The sequence below is a fragment of the Lucilia cuprina genome, chromosome 6 (assembly GCF_022045245.1).
Source record: "Lucilia cuprina isolate Lc7/37 chromosome 6, ASM2204524v1, whole genome shotgun sequence".
Lineage (NCBI taxonomy): Eukaryota > Metazoa > Arthropoda > Insecta > Diptera > Calliphoridae > Lucilia > Lucilia cuprina.
In genome coordinates, this window is record NC_060954.1 from 43,188,605 (window position 1) to 43,197,268 (window position 8,664).

Here is an 8,664-nt window from a genome sequence, read left to right on the forward strand (position 1 = left end):
AGTCTATAGTCTAGTCTATAGTCTAGTCTATAGTCTAGTCTATATAGTCTAGTCTATAGTCTAGTCTATAGTCTAGTCTATAGTCTAGTCTATAGTCTAGTCTATAGTCTAGTCTATAGTCTAGTCTATAGTCTAGTCTATAGTCTAGTCTATAGTCTAGTCTATAGTCTAGTCTATAGTCTAGTCTATAGTCTAGTCTATAGTCTAGTCTATAGTCTAGTCTATAGTCTAGTCTATAGTCTAGTCTATAGTCTAGTCTATAGTCTAGTCTATAGTCTAGTCTATAGTCTAGTCTATAGTCTAGTCTATAGTCTAGTCTATAGTCTAGTCTATAGTCTAGTCTATAGTCTAGTCTATAGTCTAGTCTATAGTCTAGTCTATAGTCTAGTCTATAGTCTAGTCTATAGTCTAGTCTATAGTCTAGTCTATAGTCTAGTCTATAGTCTAGTCTATAGTCTAGTCTATAGTCTAGTCTATAGTCTAGTCTATAGTCTAGTCTATAGTCTAGTCTATAGTCAAGTTTAGTATTCTATAGTCTGATATATGTCACTCATGGACCTACTTATTTCTTTTTTATCAACTTTCCGATTAACCCTCGCTATAAACTCACACATAGTTTTTTCTAATCACTAGTTTTTCGGAACAAAAGTCACCAAGAACAAGGAGGCGAAGGAAAAGAATTGAAAATGTAGTGGTTTTTACTGCTTTTGTTGTATTTTCTTCCATTTTTATTTTGTTCGCAACACAATATATTTTTAAAACGCAATTTCTGCATTTATTTTAAATTAGTGTGGCGGTAGGTTTGGTTTTTGTTTCTCTATGACATTTTGTCACTTTGTATGCCAAAACATTCCTATTAAATGGTGAAAAAATTTGTATTACACTTGATGTAGATGAGAGTTCTTCTTTTTTTTTTTTTTTGTACATTTATAGTAGAATGTATGACCATATCTATATGTAATATGTTGCCAAGTAATGACAAAAAAAAAGATATTTTTATAGAAAAGTCATTACAAAATGTGTAGAGAAACAAAAAACTGAAAATTGACTTGCAAAAGACACTTAAATAGTTTATTTTATAATGACATGACATTGTCCTTGACAGGGATATAATTTTCTATGAATTATTTGCATATGAATATCTGGATACGGAATAAAATAGAAATTATAAAATAATTGTAAATAGTTTAAAGGAATATTAAAAAAATTACCAACCCCTTAGAAGAATGTTTCTTAATTTAGATCTAAGGATTTATTATCTGTATATTGTTGGAAGAATAGTGAATTACATTATATATTGTCGACTTTTTTTCGTATTTTATTACTAGATATTCTTACTATGCACCTGCTCTTATTGGAAAACTCTTTATTAACAGAAGTATGAATACTTTTAGTCTTTAGAAATATTCGTTATAAATATATATTAAAACCACAAAACCACATATTAATTTTATATTTCTCAATAAAAGACGCAAATTAGAAAATAATATGCGTCTTTATTTTTCTAAAACTGGAACAACTTCGACTCAATTTTACAGTCCAAAAACAAAGCCTTTAATCTCTCTTCATATTGGTACTATCATATTTTATAGTTTTTAAGAGCTTACCGAGTCTATTTGTTGGCAATATTTTCTTTTATTACCTAAAAATGGCGGAAGTAATAAGACTATAGAATATCATCTTCCGTTGGACATAACGTATAACTGTTCTTCAAAAGGAAATATTTTGGCATGAAATTTACGGATCCTTGGCTTAAGCTATACGATTCAACCTGGATGAGGTTAGGTATATAAATGGTCTAAAATAGGATTATAACTTAATGGATGACTACGGAAATGGATTTATTGGAACTTTTACAATCTAAAAAAGTCTGAAACAAGACATAAACTGTAATATCTGTATCACAAATGGGCACCAATGTTAGGAGTAATTCTAATCTGTTAGGCCTCCGGTAGGTTAGTGGTTAGTGTACTAGTCTGGTAGATCAGAGGTGGTGGGTTCGATTCCGATCTGTGTCACTGGTTAAGGAGCGCACAACAGGCCCGATAGTGGCTTAGGTGTATTTCTCCGGATTTGATGTATAGATGTGCATCAAACAAACAACCAAACTAACTAACAAACTAACTAACTAACTAATTAACTAACTAACTAACTAACTAACTAACTAACTAACTAACTAACTAACTAACTAACTAACTAACTAACTAACTAACTGACTGACTGACTAACTAACTATCTGACTAACGAACTAACCATCTAATAAACTAACTAACAAACATACTAACTAACTTACTAACTAACTAACTAACTAATGCATGATGCCATTAGTTTATCATAGAACCTCTCTATTAGTTGCAATGTAACTCTACAACGAAGCTGCCACCAAATAATCAAGTAGAGCCCGCAAAAGCGAAGAATGGATTTACCAACAACTCTGTTATATGCATAAACTAAACTTTTGAAACTCTTTGCAGTGGCCGAAAACAAGTCGTCTATAAACTGCAACTAATAACAGAGTAGGGACAGAGATGGCCCAGAAACCTCAACAAGAGAATTCGGAGTAGGAAACTTGCCCAAGTTCGACTTTCTTCTACCTAACACCAATTTAGCGTAAACTAGCACAAACTTCTAAATGACCGAACAATATCTTTACAGAGGGAAAAAGAAAGATACACATTTGGTATCAAATTGACAACAAAGTGTTTATAACTTTTCAAATTACATCCGTTGTCAAAGTGTATATATACGCATTGAAAAAAGATTGTCAATGGTGAGCTTACTATGTTAGTTTACAGTTTGACAATGGATGTGTAAATTTAGATTTCGACAACGAATTGTTGCAATTTTGACAACGTTGTGTTATATATAATATATATATATATATATATATATAATATATATAAATATATATATATATATATATATATATATATAATATTATATATATATATTATATATATATATATAATATATGTTCAATTCACAATCGATGTCTTATCGTTGCAGCGTTGTAAGTTATAAACTATTTTCAAATAACATTTTTTGAAACAAAAAAAAAATAATAATAAAAAATTACGACATACGATACAAAATAACGACATACGATACAACCGTACAACATCGATTATGAATTAGACAATAGTGTTTTCGTATGTATGTATATACTTTGACAACGCATGTTATTAAAAAATTATAAACACTTTGGTGTATATGTATATTTATTTTTCCTTCTGTGTAAAGACATACTATTAAACTTGAAGGTAGAGTCCATCGTTAACCCAACATCAACATGGTCACCCCATTTAGTAACATCTCACTTTAGCCTCAGGCTTAATGTTTGGAATGAAATTATACACTATCCATACCAAACATCGTATAGTATGTTCTTTGTGAGTAAGTAACGAAGACTTAATGGTGATCGTGCATTGATCTGTATAATACGTTTTTAGTTATTGTTAAGGAAACAATAGAGATCCTCCCTGCAATGTGGAAGAGTGTATTGTCAAGGAATGCTGGTGGGTCGTCAATGTTAAGGTTGTTGTCCTAAAATGATCTCAATTGTGTCAATCTGTAATGACCTCTAAAGTTTTACTTGTCGTACATCAACTGCAACTCCTTTAGTAAGTTATCAGTAAGTGAACTACGAAAATCCCAACAAGTATGCTCCCCCCAACCTTACTTCTTTTGCGAAGGTTAGTGTAAACCTCGTAGTAGTAGTATATTAAACGATTCTATTGTTTTTCTTATTATCTTTCATTTAATTTAATGGATTTGTTTTTTATTCTAAAATTTTCAATTAACACAATAGTGTAATTTATTTAAAAAGGAATCTAAATTAAATAAAAGGAGAAAGACAAGAGAACAAAGTTAATTAAATGCAAATTGTTAAACAGTTAATTGTAGTATTTATAAAATAAAACAAAAACAACAATTATAATGTCAATTAAGTAATTGACTCTAGCATTTATAAAAAAGCAATAATAAGACTATAAAAACTGTTAAGAATAATTAAAATAAATCTTATTATTTTGCCAACTTAAAGACAATTTTTGTTAATTTAGTTTTTCATGAATATGTTTTTTATATTGAATTGCATTTTTTTTCAATACTTGCAATTTTTCAATAGAAAAAACCGCAAAATACATTGATTTCTAGGAGCATTGAACGTCCTTGTGACCAAGTGCAAAATAAATAAAATAGAAACAAAAGTATTATTTAAGTATTTATTTATTTGCAATTTGAAAAGTTTAAAAACATACTCATAGATACAGAACAAAAAAACAACAATCGAATAAACGATTAGGTAACAGGCATGGAAAATTTGTTTTTTTATGATATCGGAACATTTTAGGAAATTTTTTAGTCTAGTCTATAGTTGAGTCTGTAGTTTAGTCTATAGTCTAGTATGTAGTCTAGTCTGTAGTCTATTCTATAGTCAAGTCTGTAGTCTAGTCTATAGTCTAGTCTGTAGTCTACTCTATAGTTTTGTCTTTAGTATAGTATAGTATAGTACATAATCTAATCTATAGTTTAGTCTATAATCTAGTCTAGTTTATAGTATTTTCTATGGTATAGTCTTTGTCTAGTTTAAAGTCTAGTCTATAGTTTAGTCTTCAGTATAGTTTTCAGTCTAGTCTATAGTCTAGTCTTTAGTCCAGTTTTTAGTCTAGTCTTTAGTCCAGTTTTTAGTCTAGTCTTTAGTCCAGTTTTTAGTCTAGTCTATAACCTAGTCTATAGTCTGTCAATAGTCTAGTATATAGTCTAGTCTATAGTCTAGTCTATAGTCTAGTCTATAGTCTAGTCTATAGTCTAGTCTATAGTCTAGTCTATAGTCTAGTCTATAGTCTAGTCTATAGTCTAGTCTATAGTCTAGTCTATAGTCTAGTCTATAGTCTAGTCTATAGTCTAGTCTATAGTCTAGTCTATAGTCTAGTCTATAGTCTAGTCTATAGTCTAGTCTATAGTCTAGTCTATAGTCTAGTCTATAGTCTAGTCTATAGTCTGTCAGTAGTCTAGTATATAGTCTAGTCAACTATTTTCAAATAACATTTTTTGAAACAAAAAAAAAATAATAATAAAAAATTACGACATACGATACAAAATAACGACATACGATACAACCGTACAACATCGATTATGAATTAGACAATAGTGTTTTCGTATGTATGTATATACTTTGACAACGCATGTTATTAAAAAATTATAAACACTTTGGTGTATATGTATATTTATTTTTCCTTCTGTGTAAAGACATACTATTAAACTTGAAGGTAGAGTCCATCGTTAACCCAACATCAACATGGTCACCCCATTTAGTAACATCTCACTTTAGCCTCAGGCTTAATGTTTGGAATGAAATTATACACTATCCATACCAAACATCGTATAGTATGTTCTTTGTGAGTAAGTAACGAAGACTTAATGGTGATCGTGCATTGATCTGTATAATACGTTTTTAGTTATTGTTAAGGAAACAATAGAGATCCTCCCTGCAATGTGGAAGAGTGTATTGTCAAGGAATGCTGGTGGGTCGTCAATGTTAAGGTTGTTGTCCTAAAATGATCTCAATTGTGTCAATCTGTAATGACCTCTAAAGTTTTACTTGTCGTACATCAACTGCAACTCCTTTAGTAAGTTATCAGTAAGTGAACTACGAAAATCCCAACAAGTATGCTCCCCCCAACCTTACTTCTTTTGCGAAGGTTAGTGTAAACCTCGTAGTAGTAGTATATTAAACGATTCTATTGTTTTTCTTATTATCTTTCATTTAATTTAATGGATTTGTTTTTTATTCTAAAATTTTCAATTAACACAATAGTGTAATTTATTTAAAAAGGAATCTAAATTAAATAAAAGGAGAAAGACAAGAGAACAAAGTTAATTAAATGCAAATTGTTAAACAGTTAATTGTAGTATTTATAAAATAAAACAAAAACAACAATTATAATGTCAATTAAGTAATTGACTCTAGCATTTATAAAAAAGCAATAATAAGACTATAAAAACTGTTAAGAATAATTAAAATAAATCTTATTATTTTGCCAACTTAAAGACAATTTTTGTTAATTTAGTTTTTCATGAATATGTTTTTTATATTGAATTGCATTTTTTTTCAATACTTGCAATTTTTCAATAGAAAAAACCGCAAAATACATTGATTTCTAGGAGCATTGAACGTCCTTGTGACCAAGTGCAAAATAAATAAAATAGAAACAAAAGTATTATTTAAGTATTTATTTATTTGCAATTTGAAAAGTTTAAAAACATACTCATAGATACAGAACAAAAAAACAACAATCGAATAAACGATTAGGTAACAGGCATGGAAAATTTGTTTTTTTATGATATCGGAACATTTTAGGAAATTTTTTAGTCTAGTCTATAGTTGAGTCTGTAGTTTAGTCTATAGTCTAGTATGTAGTCTAGTCTGTAGTCTATTCTATAGTCAAGTCTGTAGTCTAGTCTATAGTCTAGTCTGTAGTCTACTCTATAGTTTTGTCTTTAGTATAGTATAGTATAGTACATAATCTAATCTATAGTTTAGTCTATAATCTAGTCTAGTTTATAGTATTTTCTATGGTATAGTCTTTGTCTAGTTTAAAGTCTAGTCTATAGTTTAGTCTTCAGTATAGTTTTCAGTCTAGTCTATAGTCTAGTCTTTAGTCCAGTTTTTAGTCTAGTCTTTAGTCCAGTTTTTAGTCTAGTCTTTAGTCCAGTTTTTAGTCTAGTCTATAACCTAGTCTATAGTCTGTCAATAGTCTAGTATATAGTCTAGTCTATAGTCTAGTCTATAGTCTAGTCTATAGTCTAGTCTATAGTCTAGTCTATAGTCTAGTCTATAGTCTAGTCTATAGTCTAGTCTATAGTCTAGTCTATAGTCTAGTCTATAGTCTAGTCTATAGTCTAGTCTATAGTCTAGTCTATAGTCTAGTCTATAGTCTAGTCTATAGTCTAGTCTATAGTCTAGTCTATAGTCTAGTCTATAGTCTAGTCTATAGTCTAGTAGAAAAAAAAAAGTAATCTTTATATTATAAGTTATAACTTACTATAGTACTATTTTAAAATTTAAGTTTTCCATTCCTGATTCATAACATTTATTAGATTTGTCGGTATGTGCATTATCTACTATGTAAGTATCTATGTGAGTTAAATGTTGTACAATGCACTCAATGTTTTACCTTGAATGCACTTGCACTCTATCAATGATGATACAAAAAAAAAATTAAAAAAATCGCTAACAAGTTATAAAATAAAAAAATGTTTATAGCGGCTAAAAACGGCCTTAAAAAAAATTAAATTTTTTCACTAATATCTTTTTAAAATACTGAATATTCGGTAATACAAGAACAAAAAAGTATATATTTGTCATAAAAAAATGGGTTTATTAAAAATAAAATTTAATAGAAACCTTAAGCAATTTTCTTATTGCCCATGATTTTCATCTGAATTTTATCGATTTTAATTATAAAAAGTACTTAACAAATGATAATTGTAGAGCCGATTATATCAGCTCTTAACTATTGATGGGTTTTTTTCCTATTAACTGAAAATATCTAAACAATTATTAAATGTATTTTATTCACTCTACTTTGTCATACTAATTACATCGATACTAGATCAGTGCTTCTGAATATTTTTAAAAGATCTAATCAGTGATTATGCAAAAATATTTTTTTCATTTGAATTTTAAATTTTAGTTATCCGTTATGTTTATTTTAATTCTTATGATGAAATTTTTAATTAAACAAAATAAATAGTGTTTCATCAAGGTAGGAAAACACTATTTGAAATTATTTAATTCCCTTGACGAGATAATTGTAATTTCTAATGTCATTATTATTTGCTTAATTAATATTTTATCAAATGTAAATTTTATATATAACAGTTTCGATATACATAGTATTAGGGTGTTAATTTACCTTTTTTTAAAAAATTTTGAGAATTAGATATTGGATGATAAAATTAAACTAAATTTTTGAAATTTTATGCTCGTTTCTAATTCTACTTAGAGCAGGAAAATATTTACGTTGTATTCAATTTTCTACTATATATACATGATGGTATTAACTGAAATTCGTAAAAGTCTCCCCTAATATTATAACTTTTCTATTAATATTAGAGTATTTAAAAGCACTCAGACTTATTAATTTTTACCTTTTTAAATGTATTACAAAATTTTGTAGATAAATTGTTGATTTTATTCACAAAAACAATGTTATGCGACTAAACTGTGTTAAACTTAATACTTTTAAAATTAATGCAAAAGTATGTGGATAAAGTTTTCGAACAATATTTGATACACTTAAGATTCTTAAGATTCATAACTAAATAACTAACTAACTAATTAACTAACTAACTAATTAACTAACTAACTAACGAACTAACTAACTAACTAACTAACTAACTAACTAACTAACTTACTAACTAACTAAAAAACTAAATAACTAACTAACTAGCTAGCTGACTACCTAACTAACTAACTAACTAACTAACCAACTAACTAGCTTACTAACTGAATGGAGACACCATTGAGGATAGGATCAACAAGGACTAACTAACTAACTAACTAACTAACTAACTAACTAACTAACAAATTAACTAACAAACTAACAAACTAACAAACTAACAAACTAACAAACTAACAAACTAACAAACTAACAAACT